At 37.5% G+C, this 23425-nt stretch overlaps 1 protein-coding gene and 1 long non-coding RNA gene across 2 annotated transcripts in view; one reads left to right on the top strand and one right to left on the bottom strand.

Moving 5' to 3' along the window:
* EXOC4 (exocyst complex component 4) overlaps window positions 1-23425 on the bottom strand; it is an 818776-nt gene that overhangs the window by 252515 nt on the left and 542836 nt on the right. The window lies entirely within an intron of this gene.
* LOC140709579 (uncharacterized) lies at window positions 9799-14983 on the top strand. The gene is made up of 2 exons (XR_012090078.1): window positions 9799-10022; window positions 14426-14983. It is a non-coding gene; the product is annotated as an uncharacterized lncRNA (long non-coding RNA).

Raw genomic sequence — 23425 nt, 5'->3', positions numbered from 1 at the left:
ATTTCACAACACAGAAAAAATAAAGAGTAAAATGCTGGCAACTGAGCCAAACTTAGAAGTATGACAGTTCGCCGAGGCCCAGAAAAGATGCTTGCTGTATACTGTAAAGTATATAAGGCAGCGGCAAGCACTGCTATACTAATCTTGATAAGATTTTAACAAAAAATAAAACACTTTAATTCTCAATGTTTCTAATGTTACAGTGTACTAAATACATATTGGTTTTCTTATTTTTCATTTCTGTATATATTTATAAATGCCAGGAATAGACTTTTTAATTTTTTTTTTTTTGAGACAGAGTCTTACTCCATCACCCAGGATGGTACGATCTTGGTTCACCTCCATCTCCTGGGTTCAAGAGATTCTCCTGCCTCAGCCTCCCTAGTAGCTGGGATTACAGGTGTGTGCCACCATGCCCGGCTAACTTTTTTCTATTTTTAGTAGAGATGGAGTTTCACCATGTTGGCCAGGCTGGTCTTGAACTGTTGGCCTCATGTGATCTGCCCGCTTTGGCCTCCCAAAGGTTTTTTAATGTTTTGACAAAAAATTGTAAAGTCATGAAACAATTGTGACTATCCTCATTGATTGCGATTGCTTTGCGTGGTTTCAGCTTGTATGGTCATTTTTACAGTTCCACAATGCTATGGAAAGCAAGAGCTGTGTTGTACTTCAATTTCTTCTCAAAAAGGGGGAGAAGAAAAATAAATGAAAACATAAAATGAATAACCAATTGGGAAGATATATTTGCAGTTTGAATCACAGATGATGGCTGGAACTCAATAAGAAAAAAAACCCAAATAACTTAGTAAAAAAAAAAGATCAAAACACATGAAAAGACTGTTTATAGTCAATACAATGACTAATACATTAAACATTTAAAAAAATTATTCATTCATAAGAAAAATGCAAAGTAAACTATACTGAGATACCAATTTTTACACCAATGCAATTGGCCAAGTTCCAAAAGTTTGAAAACACACTCTGTTGCCATAAGTGCGAAGAAAGAGGCATTCTCATATATTATTGATATGAGTGAAAAATGGTACAACCCTTGTGGAAAGCAGGTTGGCACTATTATTCAAAAATCCAGATGCATTTCTCTATGGCCCAGAAATCTCATTCCTGGGAAATTCTTCTGAGAGCTATATCTAAATATGGATGTGATGATCTACATACAGAATATACAGATCATTACAGCATTGTTTTTAGGCAAAAGACTGGGAGCAACCTAAAAGTTCATCAATTAGGGAGTAATTAAATAAACTGTGGTATATTTACATTTTGGAATACTGTACAGCTCCCTCTACCCCCAAATGTGGAAACTTTTGATGTAATGTGAAAAGACCTCCAGGATATATTGTTACAAGGAAAAAAACAAGCTCAGATCAATCTACAGTTAGTAATATTTACTACACTAACCCCTATATAACAATTATATATCCTCATTTTTTTTATTTTAGCATAAAGACACCCTGGGAAGTCTCAAAAAAATGACTACTCATAGGAGGCAGGTGTGGGGGTCAGGTCTGGGAGAGGAGTGGAAATTAGACTTCTGAATTTTAACTTTTAATAATCATTTGATTGTTAAAAACTGTTACTGTATTAGCTACTCAAATAACATTAAATCAGAGAATTTAAAAACTGGCAATACGTATCAGACTGTATTTCATAAATTGCTGTCTAATTAGGACACATTTAAAGTGTGGTGTATAAACAGTTCCTTAAGTGTAGCTGTTTAACCTAATAAAGAGTTTTCTTTACTTACTGTATCAATACATTGCAGTTAATCTTACATATTACCAGTTAAACACTCTATTAATCCCTGGGGTGTATGTGTGGTGGGGGATGAAGATGGTGTACATATAGGATTGTCACAATGAAAAAGGTAGCTTTCCTTCAAAGAAAGATGAAATTGAGAAGGCACAAGAAAGAGCGCTGAGGCTTCTTAACTGATGTTATCACTGTGAAAGAAAAATAAAATATGACCAAAACCAAAATACAATGGATCTTAAGGAGAGGGTGAGTGAAAGAAGGCAGGGAAAAATGAAGAAATAAAAGTAGATGGTTAAGCATGGCCACAATTTGAAGATCTCCAAATATCACATCCTGCTACGATGACCCCTTCTGATCTCATCTAACCCTCAAAAAGATGCCCTACTCAGGTGCATCCTAGTCTACTTGGTTGCCTTCCAAAAGAAAACCACTGTTATTAATTTCCTAATGAGTAAATACACCGAAACTCTTTTTATTATTTTTTAATATTATGAGAATTAATCATCAAAATCTGTATTTTCTTCAAAGGGACTTTGGAAAAGAGTTTTATGAGTGTAAGTACTTCTTACATTTTCAAAATATTTAACATTTATTAGAACAAAATTTTTACTAGTCAATCTGCTGCTAAACAGATGGACAGAAGACTCTAAATTAGCCTCATTTTCTTTTTTTCTAGTCTCATATTTGCCTTTGGTGTTCCTAAAATATGAACTGCGCTGAGCAGCACAGACAGAGGGGCTGCCATCGCTTTTGGCTGAGTGATTTCTTTCCAATTCAAATCATTTATTCCCTAAAGCATACACATTCATCTCACATGACACATACAGGTTGATGTTGTCAGCACTAACTGGAGGGGACTCATTCAACATGTTTCCAAATCTGCTTTCAGAGCTACAAGGGACCTCCCTGTGCAGAAGCACAAAACACGTGGGTGAGAATGAAAGAGAAAAATTAAGGCTATTTCACCAGTCCCTTCTTTACCTTAGAGAAAAATGGGTAGAATGGGGGCTAAGGGATGTGGGAGGGGAGGAGATGTTGGTCAAAGGATACAAAATTTCCAGGAGGAGTAAATTCAAGAGATCAACAGATCTAATCTACAACAGGGTGACTATAGTTAGTAACAATGTGTGGATACTAGAAATCACTGAGAGAGCAGAGTTTATGTGTTCTCACCACAAAAAATAAACATGTGAAGTAATACATGTTACTTAGCTCAATGTAGCCATCCCACAATGTATACATATTTCAAAACATGTATATCATAAATGCATATAATTTCTATTTTTCAATTAAAAATAAATAAAAATGAAAAAAAAGTAGTTACATTAAATGGGCAACCTACCCTTCATGGGCAGGAAGGACACAGAAAAATGAGCCTTCCTAGCCATCCAGGAGATGAACCTCACTCACTGTCACTCTGCAGAGGGGAGTGACTTAGAGAAGGAGAGTGGTCAAGAGAGGAACACTTACAGTAGGGCTTCCAGAGTTTGGACCTGGAACGCACAGTCTTGAGTAGGTTACTTAGCCTCTCTTAGCTTTACTTGTGTCTTCTGTAAAATGGCTATAATAACACTACCTACCTCACAGGATTGTTCTGATGGTTTAATGAGGAAATTAAAATTAAGCACTCAAAACAGAGACTGGCACACAACCGCTTAGTAAATGGTGCTGCAGTGGTTTTTAGAATTACTATCTTACATAAACCCTGATGAGGCTGGAGATTAGAGGAAAGTGTGAAATATTGTATGGTGTTTTTTTGTTTTTTTTTTTTTTTTCACTTTGCTCCCTTATTTTCCCATCTAATCATCCCTAGTTGGCAATTCAGACCATTAGGTTAATACTTGGAATATTTCACTAATAAATGGAGGTAGGAATGAGCAAGAAACCCCATGTGGCCAGGGGCAAAGTGTAAATTGCTAACTGCTGAATCCTTCGTGCCTAGTAGTGCTACTCTATGGCTGGCACACAGTAGACTTGTAGGAAATGCTTATTGAATAAAATATTGGATAAAATAATTAAAAGGTCCTTTGATCATAACCCATAGTTCCTGAAACTAGGACATAATCTATCTGGCATGTAATGCCCTTCTCCTAAGAATTTGGACTACAGATTTCAATACAAAATTTTAAAAAAATCATCCCATATCTCCACCATTCCAATGTAAACCAGTAATTCTTATTGAAAGAAGATTCTCTCATTCTTATGCACATCCCACACTGTTTTATATTTTGTGCAATATGGCTGTTCACACTACTTTGTATTCTGCTCTTTCACAGAGTATTACAGACTCATTCTATCAAGCTAATGAACACAGTATTATTAACCAAACCTCTACTAGGGAACATCTTCATTTTGCTTCTGTTGAATTATTTCCACAAATTAAAATATTGCAAGTAGCTCTTCAACATTTTTGGTGAGTCTTTTTTATTTTCCCTGATTTGCCACAGTGTACTGGATGAGTCCTTTCATCTAGCAAGTGTTTAAAAATGATCTGTTGAATGGGAGACAGGAGGGAGAGTCAAGGGTATAGAAGAAAATAATCAGAAAGCCCAATTTTCCCAACAATGCTCCTCATTAGCTCTATGGAAGTATGAAAACATTGAATTTTTAACAGCGAAAAGAATCTCATTAGAAAAGAAAATACTTCACTTCAAAGTTAAGTTAGAACACAGATGGAGCCCTGTCAAAAGAGTATTATTTAATCTCATGAAGTGCTTTTACACCAGGGATTTCCTATCTCTGTAAATGATGAGCAGGCAAACACAACGTACAGGTATATCTGTGTATATGGAAAAAGAGACTATGAGAGTCAAAGAAAAGGGTATACATAATGCTGTATGGAGAGCATCACATCACAGGATTTTGAGAACCCTTATTCAGATCAGCCTCCTAAACTTAAGGCTGTAAAATAGGAGAAATCAAAAAACAAATAATGCTAGTATGCAACTGACTCTCGTTGCTTTCGAATGTTTAAAGCATGGATCTGGTAGGGCGTGGTGGCTCACACTTGTAATCCCAGCACTTTGGGAGGTCGAGGCGGGCGGATCACGAGGTCAGGCCATCCTGGCTAACATGGTGAAACCCTGTCTCCACTAAAAATACAAAAAATTAGCGGCCGGGCATGGTGGCAGGCGCCTGTAGTCCCAGCTACTCAGGAAACAGGCAGGAGAATCGCTTGAACCTGGGAGGCGGAGGTTGCAGTGAGCCAAGATTGTGCCACTGCACTCCAGCCTCAGCGACAGAGCAAGACTCCCTCTAAAAAAAAAATAAAATAAAATAAAATAAAATAAGATAAAATAAAATAAAATAAAATAAAATAAAAGCATGGATCTTATTGTCTAAATTCTAATATTTATAAATATTTAATTGAAGTTTTCCCTTTCAGATTCTCAACTAAGGGCTCTCTAAATGTATGCACATAAGCAATACCTGTGTTGTTGAATTTACTTTCTTACAGCAAGTTATGTGTCCTTTGGAATGCACACATGAGCACACGCTACCAACATTTCACCCAATATTTTCAAATTTTTAATCTTGATTTGATTGCTATCGAGGGAAATTATAAACTAATTAAAATTTCACTCAAGCATCCCTCACTTAGCCCAGCCTTATCACAAATTCTGTTTCACTGTACAGCTCCATTTCTTCCATTTCATCTCAGCCAAGAATTGTGGCTGCTACCAGCTGGAAATATCCTTAAACAGAGAGGTCTTATATCATATTGTAGAAGCTGCAATATGAGCAGTGATATGTTATTTATTTGAATAAAAATGATTGCTTATTCAATAAGTATTCCTTATATTCATACCCTAAAAAGCTTTTAAATTCGACAGCCAACATCACTAATAATGGGACAAAATGGACATCATGTACCTCCTGATATGATATAAAGAAGAACACAGTATTGTTCTCTGTTATTCTTGCTAAAAAATGCATAACTTGAATCTAATCACAACAGCACATCATCTTTCATAAAACCAAAATATAAAAAATTTCAGAATATTCAAATTCAGGATTCTGGTTTTACAGCACAAGTAATTCATGCATGACTCTGTCATAAACAGTGAATCACTTTATTGCTAATTATGTTTTGTAATATATACATTTATATATACTCTGTATCATACAACATAAACTTTTCATTTGGCTATTTCCTGACTTTGCTGTGTATCATTACATATAATTTGGTAGTTTAGGCTGAATAACATACACATTAATATAGATATCTGGGAGGCCTGGGAAGTTTCCTACTGATTCCATGTATCACAACCAATAGAAACATGTGATTTATCCTTTACGACTTCTGCATTTTGCAGGATCTCTCAATATATCATTTTCTCTTATATGTTTTCTCATCTAGTCTTCACTCTGCAGAGATGTACCATCCTTACTGAGAAGCTCTGAATCTCTCCTACTAATAATTTTAAAGACTAAAAAAAGAATCTGAATTCTCTTCTCTCCATTTTAGTCCAAGATTTCTATGTGAAAAGTTGCATGACATTTACAGGTCTGCAGAAGCTTTGCATGATCAAAAGTAAGTCCACACGGTCCCATCCTCATTGTGCCCATCCTCTACTGTCACATTTAATGTTGTTGTATGACACAGATTGTGTCTAAAAGCATACATTAAAATTTTAATTAGCAATAAACGGTGATATACAGTTTGTGACACCATCATGAATGAATTACGTGTCCTACAAAAGCCACAGTTCTGCATCAGAATTCTGAACCTTTGATTTCAAAGTTTGGTTTTATGTAAAGAATGCAAACAACAGTAATAACAAGCCTGTAGCATGAATGATACATGAGTTACAAAGAGAAAATAAAATGCACATTTTCCCCTAAATCCAGCAAACTGAAATAATCTTTGAACCCAGAATGAGAATAAAACACTAACTGTCAAATGCAGAACTTTGCAGGAGAGATACGGGCCCATGTACAAACATGGCAAACAGCACTAATAACACAGTTCTGCCTTCTGATAACACTTTCTGCACACCACTCTAAGGGAAATCATGGACTTTTATGAGAACACAGTATAATCAAAATCTCTACCATGCTAGATTTATATGGAAAAAAAAAAAATCAACCTACAACTCATAATAAAATCCACCCCCAGACATGGGCCCATCCTTGTACAAAGAACTGTGACCAGTTAGCTATACTCAGATGATAAACGGGCCTTGGGAATCAAAGCCAAGCGAGGCCATGCCAAAGGCTGGAAACAACTCCGTCTGCAGAAAGAAGGCGCCCCCAGCAAACAGGGCTCCTTTAAGATGTATTTCTTACTTTCTCAACTGCTCTCAGGTATGACATTTAAGACACAGAACAAACTGGAAAACAACTCGGGCAAAGGAAAGAAGCCTCAGAGGAATTGATTTGAGATATATTCAACTCACTAGTATTCTCTGAGTCGAAAAAGATCATTTAGAAATTATTTACAGGGGACTCATTCAGAAACAGCAGCAACAGGCATATTTAAGACCATAAATCAGTGGAACATGAAAACCGAAGAAAAATCCATAAAGGTTAATGCACTTTGGAGCACATTTGCCTCTTAATTCATGGGAGTAAGCCATTGGCACATCAGGAAGAGGTTCTCCCCCAACAAGCTGTAATTGTTCATGCTGAGTGTAACTACTATCTGTGCCTTTTGTATATAAAGATTTTCTGTGTAAAAGTGCAAAATAAGCTCATCACTGCAGAGCCCAATCATGTCCTCAGCCCATACCCGTAGGAGACAATTTGCTGAACTAATCAAATAAAAAGGGATTTGGGTGCTCTTATTTGTAACGTGTGAAATTCATGTCTGGGAGTAGAGGAGAAAAGGGGTAAAAATCGTTAAATAAAGGGAGAAAGAATATCATCTACAAAATTTGGATTCTGCAGGTTTATAAACAAATTTAACTTAAAAAAATCTTACCATAAGTATATTGCAAGTGATTTGTGACTGCAGTTAAGTGTTCCCTCTAGACTGAAAAGCACTTTAGGTAAAATGAAGTAAGCCTCTCTAAAAATGACAGCTGTTAAATTTTTTTAAGCATATAATTTGGAAATTGAAGTGACTTAAACTCTAACCCTTAATATCAAACAATCTTTTTAAACCAAAAATTGCATAAATAAATAAGGGATGCTGACATAAAACTCACGAGAACAAAATAATAATCCTGCTTTTCCAATAGGTCTGGAATTCTGTTTTTATCCTTTCAGTTTATCTCACAGTAAAATAACCTCTTCTTTATTTTGTTTTTCAGAAGGTAAAGCTTTCAGAAAATTTTCCAAGAAAAACTGTAATTTATTACAAAATGTCTATCATACACCTGGAAACTGATGTGTCACATATTAAATATATTCTGTTTTAGGCACCCCATATCAGTTTGGCCTTCAGACTCTGTAATGCAGGACACAGAAGAATCTGGGAAAGCTTCTACCTGTTGTTATTGCCAGTAGGAGCTGTATTAATAATTGCTTACACCCACGGAGCGCTTACCATGTCCTGATCAAAGAGCTTTATATGGATTCTTTTTTATGTGATTTTCACAGACACTCCATGAGGACTATGCTTTTACTATCTCCATTTTACATGTGATAAAACTGAGCAGCTAAAAAATGGCAGTAACATTAACAGCTGACAGTTCTTATTGTTCTTATTATAGTCATCTTTCAATATCCCTGCGGGACTGGTTACAAGACCATCTGGGTTGTGTGCACACTCCAGTCCGGCAGTTGGCCCTGCAGAACCTGCGTATATGAAAAGTCGGCCCTCCATATCTTCTGATTTCACAAGCTGTGAATGCTATATTTTCGATCTGCATTTGGTTGTGGATGCATAGCCCTCCGATATGAGGGCCAACTATATTTATTTAAGAAAATCAGCATAGAAGTGGACCTGTGCAGTTCAAACCAGTGTTGTCTGAGGGCCAACTGGATAAGCCAGCACTGTTTTAAGTAATCACCATGCTTTACTTCACATATTCCTCACAACACTATGAAGTTAGGTACTTTTATAATTGCCATTTGGAAGAAGACATGAAGGCACAGAAAGGTGAAGTTACTTTGCCAAGGTCATATAGCTAGCAAGGGACGGGGCGAAAATTTGACCTTGGACAGTTTGTCTCCAGAGACCATGCCAGACTTCATCACTCTATCCAACATACTTCTCTAATATCACTGCCTCTCAAAGGTTCACCCGTAGGGTTAGAACTCCAGAGGTGGGCAGGTAAGGGGATGACAATCAATAGACTTAAGTCCATGTTGAAAACCCTAAAGTGTGTGTTGAGGTACTGGGACCTTGTGTGGATGGTGAGGACCATAATATTACTAAACATAAGCATTTGAATATATCAAAGACCGAACTATTTCTCTTAAATACAACAAATAATATCTCCAGCCCTGACTTCTTGCTCCTGACCTGTGTTGCCAATCACTTGATAGATACTTTCAAGTGATGTCCTCCTGATAACGCAAACTATGTCCAACATGGAGCTCTTTGTGCGGCACTTCCATTATCATTTCCATTCTCTCCTCCTGTGTTCTCTATTTTTGTGTCATCATCATTCCAGTTACCTAAGCTCAAGCTTAAAAATCATCTTTCACTTTTTCTTCAGCCTTGCTACTCATGCAAGAAGCTTCTAGATGTATAGACATTCTCTTCATATTAAATCTTAAGTTCATACATTTATCTACTTGTTTACCCCTTCACTTATTTATTACTCCTTATGCTGAAAGGTAGGCACTATGTTAGTGTTCTAGGCCTAAGGCACCCACAGTGAAAGAATTATGCCCCAGGAGCTATCACCCACTTAGCATATGATATGAATAGTGTTCAAGTTGTTTAATGTTGGCCTGAGTGCCTTCAACTTATGTAATATATGACTATTTGGTTAATCTCACTAAAGCAAAGAATCTAGAACTCCTCGCAGTTTCATAAAACATGCCTTGCTCTCTCTTGCCTCCAGCATGGTCTCTGTACATGCTGGTTCATTTATCTAGAACAGTGTCACCATATATCTGTCCTGACTGTCACTTGTCTGGTAGCCACCAGCTTAGATATCACTTCCTCCAGAGGCCCTTCTCCCTTAAGTGTATGTTGAATGCACTTTGACTATGTCACCACACCACCCTAAGTCCACAGAATTCTGCTGCTATGGAGGTATCTGTCTTCCCTACTAGTTTTTAAACATCTTGAAAAGAGGGAACATGGCTTTTTCATTGTAGACAATGTTTGGCATCCAGTAGGAACTCAAGAAGTAAGTCTAACATTATTTCTACTTCTACTCATTAGCAAACTTTGAGTCCCATGTACTCTCTGTATTTTTTTAAGTTCATGCCTTTTCTTATAATGATCCTGTGATCTACTTCTAGTGTTCCCTTGCATTTTCTAAATTGTAGCAAATCAGCTAAAGAGGAGTTTCGAAAATTTATCATTTTCACAATAGCCTTTCCTCAAGGACCTCTTCAAAACTAAGTCACTCACAAAGTTTTCCCTGATGCCTGTAAAACTGCTTCATGTATTTGAACTGTTTTACTTCATAGCATTAGTCTTTTTTTCTACCTGTTTTTCTCTTTTAGAATTAAGTTCCTTCTGAGCAGCAACTGTGTTTTGTACATCTTTGAGTCATACCTGAAACACTTAACACTATATCAAGTACAGTGGACATAATTAATGTTTTAATAAATAATATTGTTATTTTTACAGCTTGTTTAGGCTTGTCTTTAAAGGCAAGTCCTTCTTGAAGGGGATACAATATACAGATTATTTTAAAGCTATGTTTTAGGAAAGAAATATGGCTGGCTAAGCAAGATAAAGAATAGAGATGGTGAAAGAAAAAAAGGAAGTTGTGAAGTTAAATGATGCATGTACTATGTTAAACATATCAATATGAGGCATTTTTAAGGCAAATTAACAGCAAATTAAAACCTAGTCCTTTTCTCAGATGTGAAATTTAGTAAAGCTGGCCTAAGGTGAACATTACTCAGGTATCAATAACAGAAGTCAAAGTCTGGAAGTATTTCATATGTCGAAAACGTGACTGACTTGTGTACCTACTAGGATAAAATTATATACTGTCTGGAAGAAACAAACTGGCTCCATGGTTCTTCCACTCTTTTCCAACAGGATGGATTGCATTACATTTAATAAATGAAAGCTTTGGAAAACTTAGTCTGAATGATCTCTAATGAGCCTATTTGGCAACCGTCCTTATTGCTGAACTTAGTTTATTATTATTTCTTATCGCACTCTTAGTTTACTATCACTTGATTAACTGGCAAAGTGTTCTGAATGCACAGTGCCCTAAGAAAAAAGTAGTCACTAATGATATGAGTCACAGACAGGCAATAAAAATTACGAGTCTTGTCCCTTAAACTTTTCTATTTTTGTTTTCCTGTATTCACACACTTGATCATTAATTCAGGTAAGCCAGGATCATCTTCTCATATCACTGTTGGTTTCTTTCTCTGTTTCCACATCTACACTTTGCCTGAAAAATATCTACAATTATCTTGCAACAGTATTCACAAAGTTATTTTTCTACGGTGGTTCAAAGTTCTTCTCAAATTTACCTCCTCCAGAGCCCTTTCCTACTTGGAAGAGATTATTGTCTTTTAGAGTCTCACTTTGGGTCATCTATTGAAACATCACACTATCAGGATTTCAACATAACAAAATGGGCTAGAGTAACATCAAATTTACATCAAAAGTGAACTAACAGTAAACCAAGCTAAATATTTTAAGCCATCTCAGCCAGCATTCCATTCTTACAGTTCTTTGTTCCTTCAAGAGGCACCAGTGTTAAATTCTTCTTTATAGTTAATTTCATAAATAGGTCCACTTATTATGTAGGAATTAAATACTTTAGTATTTCCACCTTTCTATTTTATTTATGTTTTCATATCCTCTGTAAGGCTAAATCAGAGTTAAAAATTCTGCCTACAAATCTGAGATATAGAAAAGTATAGATTATTACATCTCTATACAGGATAATAAAAGGTATCTTCCTGTCTAACTGATTACTTGCAAGTGAATATCTATCAATTGTATATAGGCATTAAAATGATGGAATATGCATCATTTTCTAAGAAAAACTAGACTCTGTAGAAGAATTTTGATTACAATATTATCAGTTCCTGCAGAACTGATATTCTTTTGGATTATGTTGATGACAAATTCCTAAAACTCACAGAAGATAAAACAGCTGTCCAAGCAAGAGTCAATGTCTGCAATCAGGTGACTCTGCCCAGTGTGTTATACTCAGCAGAATATGCAAGAGACAGAAAAAGCCTGTAGAAATAGTTTGTACATTTAAAAAAATAAAACAACAAAACTCCAGGATAAGCCCTGGTTTCATCTGAGAAATGTTTCCTGTTTTCAAAGTAATGGAAAAATACAAGAAATATACGCTTTATCGTAACACAAACACAAAATACATCTTAATGGAAAAAATTATTTCAGAAAACTACTTTGGCTCAGATAAAACTTGTGAAAAAATTTCTAGCCATCATATTGGCAGCGAGTTCTAACACAGTTGATTTTAAATATGATAGTATTCATAAAATTGTTCATTGCTATAAGGCTGACAATAAAAAATTATGGCAACAGGCATGATAGCCACAAGCACAAAAGTTAGTTTTGCATTTACCATTTATGTATTCAGTTCATTACTTCAATGCATTCACACTTATTCATGTCTTTAGAAGTGTTTTTTTGTTGTTGTCATTTCGACATGCATATCTTGTTTTGGGAGCAATATAATAATAAGCCCTTCTTGGACAGGAGGTATTCACTGTATTTTCTCTCTCTCTCTCTCTTTTTTTTTTTTTTTTTTTTGTTGAGATGGAGTTTTGCTCTTGTCGCCCAGGCTGGAGTGCAGTGGCCTGATCTTGGCTCACTGCAACCTCCGCCTCCCGGGTCCAAGCAATTCTCCTGCCTCAGCCTCCCGAGTAGCTGGGATTACAAGTGCCAGCCACCGCATCCGGCTAATTTTTTTGTATTTTTAGTAGAAATGGGCTTTCATCATGTTGGGCAGGCTGGTTTCAAATTCCTGACCTCAGGTGATCTGTCTGTCTCGGCCTTCCAAAGTGCTGAAATTACAGGTGTGAGCCACCGCGCCTGGCCTATTTGCTCTTTTTAAAAAATATGGAGCAGCATCCATTTTACTGTTTGGTTTTGACAAATTCTCATCAACAGTTATTCATGTAAGATCCCAGCAACAACCTGACACATGACAGTAAGCCTACCAAATATCTAAGTATTAATTCAACTAACATTTACTGACCATATGTAAGCTGTGCCCTGGAAGCTAGGAATGCCAAGTCATGTAAGTCAAGTGGATGCATGATTATTGCTCATATCTATAGTGCATGTTAGCACTTACAAAAGACTTTCACATACTTGAACCTCATTCTGTTTTGGGGGCTGTTTTAACAGTGATAATTATTTCCATTTTACATATGAGGAAATTATAGTTCAGACAAGATAAGTAATTTACTGAAGGTCACACTGCTATCAAGCTTTCAGACTGTATCTTGAAGCCAGATCTGGTTCCTAATTAGTCCACCATTCTTTCTTCTATACCACATCCTAAAAATGGCAAAGCCCATAATGCCTGTAAATCCAGAGGAATGTAAAATACATGGCCCACAGGTTCAAAGATTCTAGAAAATTTCCCAAGGAGCAGAAATACGGAAAGGCTAATTTTTCATAACTAAGTTTTAGATATTTTGGTAGTTTTAGAACTTTCTGATGCACTACTATATCCTGAACAGTTTTAAAACACTAGCAAAGTCTGATGTGTATAACCTTGTTGGAAAAGTGGGTGGGCAAAATGCGTATATAAAGGAGCAATATGACAGGAACTTGTACTATTGGTGTGTTATTTCATATAGGAAAGGATCCCAAAATGGGTAGGACATGATCAATGCTATACACAGGTTCTGGCAACCGTGAAAGATCTGAGATTTTTCTAAGACTTAACCACAATAGTAGGCTGAGCACAAAATCTGCATCTTTTGCCTCTGAGTTCTCCAATGACAGAAGTCAAAGAATAATTAGACTATGTGGGTTTCTCTGTAACCTGGTTGGCCATTTCCCCTAACAGCACAATTACCCTGCTAATGAGATTAAATCTGGTTTAACCAGGGGATTATTTCACTACAGAGACCCCCGCCGACTCAGGTTCCCACAGGATCCATCCCTGTGTTGATGCACCCATCTAATATTCACCTGCCTTAATGAAGGCCAGACACGAGAATCAGGCCTGCACAGTAGCAAAAAACACAAGGGCTTTTGTTTCTATTGAAGAAGAGTCTCATTTAGTCAATCTGAATCTTCCTAATACCCAGTGAAATATTTATTAATGAGTATCAGCACAGCAAGCCAGAAAGTCTTATTTGCATTCATTTAAACCATAAATAATTGAAGGTAGAGTTCATTCCTTCTGTCATGGTTTCAGGAAAATCCTCAATAGCATGCTGAATAAAAAGAGACCATTAGTGAGAGAAAATGAATTAAAAGTTGAGGGTGGTAGATGTTTTGCCTACCCTTACACTACATGGATCGTTTCCTGATAATATATAATTCATTATCTTGCTATAGGCATCTCAGTGGAGGTGACAGAATGAGATACTAACAATTTTTTTCTTATTTCTTTAGGTCATTATAGAGGACATATCTGTGCTGTTCATAAGGTCAGATCAAAGATGGTTCCGAGTAGACATGGGTATCCCTTTATTCGCTTACTCACTCATCAAAAGAAGGACTTGATCAACTTCAACCGCAAGCTTGAGCCACTGTATTCCCCAAGAAAATTTATGTAAGTTAAAACATTGGAATGGAACAGAAGCATGAGATTATCTTTAAAAAAATTGTACCTCATGCTCAGATTTGAGAATTTATGTATGCTTGACACTCTGTAATATCGTTATTAGAGAACAGAAGACGCCTGCCTACCCACACTGAAGTTATGACTAGACGTCAACACTGTCCATTACTTGGGTCATCTAAACTTCGAAAGCAATGACCAGGGGATCTTTGTGAAATGTTTCCCTAAATGAATTATTTTTGACTATTGTTCCTAAGATTGCTTCAACTTTTGAAACAAAAGAAAGAAAATCTATCATCAGAGGACAGTGCAGAAATACTACTTAATAATGTGATGATTACTTAATACTGCTTTATGAGGACAATAAAAGGAATGTTATTAAAACAAAACTGGAAAACTTTTACTTTTCGGAAGGAATCAGAATAGTTAAAAACTATTAGAATGATTGAAGGATATATTTATTTCCAAAAGTACAAGTAATACATAAATCTACCTACTTTAAATGTGACTTTACGAGACTCCAAAAGGATGACACTGGATAATAACATTTCAAATTTGTTTTCAGAATTTTTTAGTCATTTTCACATTCATTACCTAATTTAATGCCACCAGCATTTTAGAGTGCTAAGCTGAGACTCTCATCTGGGGAAGTGATATGTTTGACTGTAAGTATAAATGTAGAGAGGGAGGAAAGAAAATATGATGGGTGGATGGATGGGTAGATGAATGGATGGATGGATGGATGGATGGATGGATGGATGGATGGATGGATGAAAGGATGGACGAAAAAAGTGCATTCTAAAAAGCGACAGCTACCTGACTCACTAAGTTCTTGGTATCTAACCTGCTCCTTCGAGTGTGAATTATTTCCTTTAAATCACATTAATGAGATTAAGGTGAAAAGTAACCTCCAAACAAGTCCCATCTCTAGAAATGATCTAACTCTAGTCCATACCTTCTTCTAGATTGTAAGTGTCTCTGGTCTGGTCTTTTCCATTCCTACTTCACTACCCACCCTACATTTCACCACTAGACTAATTTGCATCAAGTTTTCACAGTATATTTCATTTCTCTAAAACTTTCAATGGTTTTTACTTCCATCTCATGAATCTCTAATTTTCTCTCTGGTTTTCATGGCCCTCTTAGGATCAGGCTGCGTTACTTTCCCGTATCTCTGCATAAAGGCCATTTGATGATTTCAGAAGAATCCAAAATTATTTCTGCCCTGGTTCTTTCGCTTATGTTTTTCTACTTGTTTAGAACATACTCCACTTCAGTGAGGTTTAAGAATACCCATATTTAATGTACATGAAATCAGTGGCGCATGGGCTGAGAGGGACAGGGGCAATGCAAATACAACAAGGTATTTGGCCTGCCATTCCACTCGATGAGAATGTGTCCCACAGTATGCAGGACAGGGAGGCACCAATCCAGGTCCCTCAATCAGACTCAGCTCCTGGATGTCTTTCATGGTGTTAGACTCTAGTCACTCTGAGTGTGACTGTGTGATCTAGTACTTAAAATGTGTATTTTTTATGTGACATAATTATTCACCGGGGGAATACTTCTTTTGGAGTTTAACCAAAGGGGTATAAAATTGGAGGAAAATGTAGCTGGGTTATATTTACCATATTGAGAGACAGTAGTTCATCTCTTGCTAAGCAATTTTCACAGGTAATCATGATGATATCTGATTTTCATCCTAGGTACAGAAGTAGATTCTAACATCCATATATGATTGGAACTCTATGACAGAGATCACCTGAATTTTACCTGTCTCTCAAAATTACAGCTTAAGGCTTATTTTCTGTAGTCTACACTAATCTCTTTCTGTTCCCTAGCTTTCACAGTCCAAGGATGCAATGATGTGTTTATAACTCTTCTTTCACTGCCCTCTGTTATTTCTCTTAAAATTACCTCTCCCCAACTATATTTTCATGTCTCTGAGTACAGGGTTTGTGCTTTTATTTTTTTTCTGTCTTTCTCATGGTTCCTAACACAGTGTGCCACTCATATTAAGATGATATTATGGTCGTTTGAGCAACCTAATATACAGGAGAGGCCACAGGGTTTGAGGTCAGACAGGCCTGGGTTGGAATTTCGGCTCTCCCAGATATTTAACTGTGGCACTTTTCTGACCACTCAGGCTCCTAATCTGTAAAATGAGGAAATAATACCTGTCTTGCAGGGTTATTATAAGATTGGCAGTGATGTATGTATTGCAGTCGTACCTTAAATTCACCTAGTGTCTATAAAGTGTCTGAAATATGGTAGCACTCATTATACGGCAGGTAATACTACTAACAAGTAATTCCTTTGTTTATTTATTTGTAAATATGCCAAGAAAATTACTGCTAAAAGGTTTGTGTGATAAAAAGTGGTATCACCACAGAGTTGGTCTCTTTAAGTGGGAATTCCCTCAAAGCTTTCAATGACTCAGATTATAATGATGGAGATCTCTACAGCTTATTTGGAGCTTACTAACAATATCCTACATTTATGTATTATTTATAGATTACAGTACCTTCTCATGCATATTTTCTGTATTCCCTAACTTACAAATAAGAAATGTTGAGGACTAACTCTAATATTATCAGGCAAAGGAATGTGGAAGCAGCTGGTTTCTTGGTGGTAGGACTGACAAAAATACTTCTAATTTGCTTGGGCCTCTGAAAGTCCTGGTCCCTCTGCCTGGGCTGCTCTTCCTCCAGACAGTTACACAACTCACTTGCTGACTTCAGTAGGGTGCCAAGACATACATCACCTTCTTAAGATCATTCTCCATCTCCCTTCACTGCTTTTTTTTTTCTTTACAGCACTTATAATATGATACCACATGCACTGACTTCGTTTACTTTTCATTTTCCTTACTGGAAAGCAGGCCCCATGAGGGCAGGGTCTTAGATGGATTCATAGCTGCATACCTAGAACCTAGGAAAGTGTCTAGCACACTGCAAGTGCTACTTAGATACTTGCTGAATAAACGTAAGCTTGTGAAACTGTCTAGCTCTTTGCATAAACTCCAAGGACTAGAGATTCTAGGAATCCTATAGAGCAGGGCTGTGACTCTCACTGAATCAATAGTGAATGAATAGAGATGATGTCTTTACTACTTCTTCCCCACCAGACACATGCAGCCACAGTTTTTCAAAGGAGAATAAAGCTCATAACCCAGTTCTGCTTCCAAACCGTTATATTTAGCCCATCCATTCTGTTCCCTGACCTCTAGTGGTCCCAGGAAGTAAAACTAGAACCTGTGAACTTAAAAAAGTGGTTATGTAGCACTGCTCTAGACCTTGTCACCTGTCCTTAATGCCTCATTAAGATTGATCTTTGATAATCACACCTGAAAAGAGAAGAGTACCAGTCTAATGATATTACTTGGGCAGAACAGCTTTAATTTTTTTTTGAATTATCACCAGTAGCACATTCTTCCATGCTCAAATCCTGTGGTTCTCAATCTGGCCCCCTGTAAAAAGTAACATATGCTCACAATAAATCTTTAAAATGGCTCTATTAATAGAGTGGCTGTGGTGACAGTTTTATAAATGGGCCCCATCTTTATGCAAACTGTGTTTTATTCGATTGCATTATAATGATTTGTAATAAGAATACAGAGATGAATTCTGAGAGAAGGAACTCCAAACGTTCCTAAGCCGGTCAGGGGTTTCAAAGCCTATGCATTCCGTGTGGTGGATTCTGCATTCCCAGAACAACAGACATCATCAGATTAGTTTTTGCTACAGTTGTATGCTTCTCTGGCTGCTTTTTTCCAATCAGATAATAACAGTCTAATAACCGACTTTGTGTCTGTCAATCCAATTACTTCCTATTTGGGATATGCTGACACTCCATTAAGTCGGCAGACAGATGGCAGGGTCTTTCATTACCCTCCGACTGAATAATTAGTTTCCCAGGCACGTAACTGGGGAAGGAGCCTTCGATGAAGTCAGGTGTCTTTCAAATAAACCCAAAGACATAGATTACTACGAATAATCTTTTTTATTTTGAAATGGAGTCTCGCTCTGTCACCGGGATGGAATGCAGTGGCACAATCTCAGCTCACTGCAACCTCTGCCTCCCAGGTTCAAGTGATTCTCCTGCCTCAGCCTCTAGAGTAGCTGGGACTACAGGTGCGTGCCGCCATGCCCAGCTAATTTTTATATTTTTTGTAGAGACGGCGTTTCACCATGTTGGCCAGGATGGTCTCTATCTCTCGATCTTGTGATCCGCCCACCTCGGCCTCCCAAAGTGCTGGGATTACAGGGGTGAGCCACCGCTGCACCCGGCCAAAATAATCTTGTTAACCCACTATTACATCAATGCCATGCCTATAATAGGCAAAGCTATCCAGTTCATCTGAACTGAGGAACCTTTCTGAGCAGCCTTGATCAGGAGGAGTGGTCCTCTGGCCCTATTTCCACCAGAGTCTTCCCCCGACACCCCATATATCTGATTGGTATTCACTCAAGGAAAAAGGCAGCCTCGGTCTGGGATCCAAATGATGTCACGTTGGGAAAGAAAAACAGTTATTTCATCAGATCTGAGCTTATTAAGAATTTAAAGAAGTACCACACTGACTAAAAGAAGTTGTCTATAGAGAAAGTTAAGTAGAATTTAACTGAAAACTTTTAAGGCTTAAATGTCTATAGTAAATTAAGACTTAATCATAAGAATTTTAATGAAGTTACCTTAACTTCATAGGATGTTCATAATACAGTAAGGAAAAAAGAAGTAAAAGGAAGCATCATCATACGTCTTCCTTATTCTCGACTGTATCTACCATAGTGATCAATTTTTATTGTTCTAAGAAGGCTAAATATGATTTAACAGGTGTTTCATAGACTCTGAATAAGCTTAAGGATGTTTTTAAAACGTGAATAATGATAATTTTTAAAAAGAAAAATATGTGATATAGTTGGTGAAATTAATACCCCCAAATATAACTGGAGTTTACTTCTAAGAAACTACATGGTTGATAGAGATGCTTTTCTATTCCTCTACCCTCCTTGAATAACTTTGTCACGTAAGTTCTACCGTCATGGTCAAATTCTAATTTTAGATACCTGGCGTTTTGTCTTTTCCATGGTTAGAACCTCGGGAATGGAAAAGGCGAATTCTTATGGAGATAATAAGATGTCACAGAAAGAATCTGGACCGCGAGTTGAAAGACCTGGATTCTGGCCTGGCTGTGCTATTCATAACTGGGTAGCCCTAGGCTTCCGTTTCCTCACCAGGTCCTTTGCAATACAGCCTCGCACTCCATGATTCAATATGGGATGCTGGCGTGATGTGCCTTTTTCTCAGTTTTCTGAGTTGCTGAGAGTAATTCTTTTGGGGCCTTAAAAAGGCTCTGAAACATCACTGCTATCTCATTATGAATATTCATTCCCAAAGGCCACAAAGACTAATAAACTCCCAGCTGCAGGGAACAGAGGGTCGACATACTAAAACAGCACTAAAAGCAAGGAGACATTAGTGTGCTGAACCGAGAAAGCAGACAACTTTATAGCCCTTTAATGAGGATTATACTTTCGTGGTTGTGGTTAGAGGGAAAAGCAGACCCATTACCTATTGTTCTCTTTTTTCTAGGTGTCATCATTTCTTATTTATTGAGGGTAATAGTTCTATTCAACAATGGTTATATATATGAGCTTGCTTGTGCAATACTTGAGTTTTTAAAAAAGGTTTTATGAATAAATAGTGTCTTCAATGTACCAGTTAAAAAAAACATGCATAATGGGTAGTTGCTTTGAAAACTATCCACTGTGATTCGATTGGGAGATGCTCACTCAATGGGGCAAGAGTTCTGCTACTGAAGAGACAATGGTAAGCGCCAGTGGGTTGTGACACACTCAAGCTATTAGCAGCAGCCTGGATAGCTTCCAAGGGAACTAATATAATGATAGAAGGAACATCTGGGCTGAAGGAATTGAAACCTGAATAAATTGAACTGAGGGTAATGCCTCTTAGGTACTAAGAGAAGAGATGGAATAGCCTAGTAACTAAAGTTCAAAATCAGGAAAACAGGTAACTTAATTTTGAGATTTCACAAACGCTGAAAATAAAGTAAGAACTCCAAAGTAGAAGAATAAAGTTCTACTCCTGGGCTCACTAAGGAGGCCAGATAGCTTCCATGTTACTAAGACAGTCGCCAAGGGGTTAGTCCGTCAGTGACTTTCTGAAGGAATTCACCACTTGAACCAGGAGAGAGACACAGTCTATGACTCATCTAAACAGTAAAGATGAAAATATCACCCAAATTACTGATGTCTCCCGAATGTATATGAAAAGGTATCTTCAAAGAGTTATTTTTCCAACTAGGGATAAAGAACACGAGAAGCATCACAGAGGATTCAAAGCTGATTATAGTAACTGGAAAGTGTATCAAAAAAGCCCAAACCAAAAAATGAACTAGACAGTTCAGGTTTTTTTTTTTTTTTTAAGTTTTTAAAAAACTAAACCTAAACTAAACTTTTTTTAGTTTTTGCTACTAGATAGTAGCAAAAAAATGAACTAGATATATGAGGAGAAGTTCAAGATCCTTGAATCTACCTCTTCAGTCAATTTCTCACTGTATCAGGACTGCACATGAAGTGAAAGACCTACCAAATCTAAGGGGTCATTTTTATTGTTCTTAGAAGGGTAGCGTAAAGCTGAAAGTCCTCTTGGAGTTGTATATTTGAGACTCATAGTTCAACAGTTATGTGAAGTACCTGATAAATACAGTCAGAATTAACTTTATCCTGCTGTTTTAGAGCTATTTTTTTATTTTTATTTTTACCTTTTTTTGAGATGGAGTGTTGCTCTGTCCCCAGGTTGGAGTGCAGAGGTGATCTCAGCTCACTGCAGCCTCCACCTCCTGGTACCAGAGATTCTCCTGCCTCAGCCTCTTGGGTAGCTGGGATTACAGGCATGTCTCACCATGCCCAGTTAACTTTTGTATTTTTAGTAGAGACGCGGTTTCACCATGTTGGCCAGGCTGGTCTCCAATTCCTGACCTCAGGTGATCCACCTTGGCTTCCCAAAGTGTTAGGGTTACAGGCACGAGCCACTGCACCCAGCCTTGTTCTACGGCATTTTAAATGATGAAACAGTGCGAGCTGTTTAATCTGAGTTGAAACAAATGTGAAAACTCATCAAGTCTGAAAGGAACGTCCAAACTACAAGAGCCAAACAGAATGGTGGTAGATCCTCCAAATCAGGATCCTTACCGTGGGGTCTGTGAATTGCCCGACGCTATGAGTAAACTGCCTGGGTCTGGGCACACAAGTGTTAGCCCACAGTCCACAGCTGTCATCAGATTCTTAAACATAGCTGTAGCCCCCCCAAACTTCCCTAATCTTGTATTAACATAGTCAAGATTAACAGAGTACTATTGTGTCTATTAACATCTCTTCAAATCACCAGAATTAAAAGGATTAATGAAGATAAAAGGAGTTGAAAGTCCTCCCTGTTCACTCTGCCCTTTCAAGATTTTGGGGCTTCATTTTTGCTAAGTATCTTCATTTGCTAATTGGATACATTGGGTTTGCTTTCCTAGTAATTGGCTTATTTTCACAGATAAAGAAAATGGGTGGGGTTACGGGAGAACGGCAAAAAAAAGCCAAGGTGATTGTCCACATGCATCTTCCTTTCCTCACCAGGGTCTTGCTGATGTTCTGAAGGTAAGGAGAGCAGCCTGAGAGGATGACTCACCATTTGGTTCTCTCTACACTAATGAGCCTCCAAATCCACACAGACAACCTACCATTGACTATTCTATTATTTGGTACCTTTTCTTGAAGAACTCTAAATGTATGCTATTTTTATACACTTTTTCAGAACATTAAAGTTGTCTCCATTTTTACAGTGCTATTTCCATTTTGGGATAAAAATGCATACTTTACAATAGCTCCACTTAAGGCTTCAACATAACATAGTGATTTAGATTTTTGTTCATTGTGAACAATTTTCTTCTACAACAGGTTTTTTATATTCCATATTTTTCAAAAATGAAAATGCCTCAGTTGTAAAGTAATCACCTTCTATGGACAATGTAAAAAGTACCTTTTAGGGTTTTTTTTTTTTTTTTTTTTTGGAGACAAGGTCTCACTCTGTTACCCAGGCTGGAGTGCAGTGGTGTGATTGATCTCAGCTCACTGCAACCTCAACCTTCCAGGCTCAAGCAATCCTCCCACTTCAGCCTTCCGAGTAGCTGGGTCTACAGGTGCGTGCCACACCACTCGACTAATTTTTCAATTTTTGGTAGAGACGAGGTCTCACTACATTGCTCAGGCTGGTCTTGAACTCCTGGGCTCAAGCAGTCCTTTCACCTTGGCCTCCCAAAGTGCTGAGATTACAGGTCTGAGCCATTGCACCTGGCCATTTTAAGGCATTTTAAATGATGAAACAATGTGAGCTGTTTAATCGGAGTAGAAGCAAATGTGAAAGCTCATCAATTCTGAAAGGAACATCCAAACCAAAAGAGGGCCAAACAGAATGGTGGCAGAGCCCCCAAATCAGGATCCTCACCGTGGAGTCTGTGAACTGCCCGATGCCACCAGTAAAACCGCCTGCGTCTGGGCATACACGTGTTTGTCCACGGTACACAGCTGTCATCAGATTCTCAAAGGTAAACCCCCAAATTTCCCTAAACCGCAAAACTCCCTTGAACAGAGTCTCAACTGCATGTGAAAAACAATGTTCAGTGATGTTTCCACACCCTTTAGACGTAAGAGTAAAAGTGAGAAGTAACTGTAGAGGCAAGTTTTATTTAGAGCTGTAAATGTTTGATTTCCAAATCTTAGGCAGCATTTTCATTCATAAAGGTTAAACACCTAAAGGAACCT

Source organism: Chlorocebus sabaeus, chromosome 21 (assembly GCF_047675955.1).
Source record: "Chlorocebus sabaeus isolate Y175 chromosome 21, mChlSab1.0.hap1, whole genome shotgun sequence".
In the NCBI taxonomy this organism is placed as follows: Eukaryota; Metazoa; Chordata; class Mammalia; order Primates; family Cercopithecidae; genus Chlorocebus; species Chlorocebus sabaeus.
This window is presented reverse-complemented; position numbering and strand designations above follow the sequence as displayed.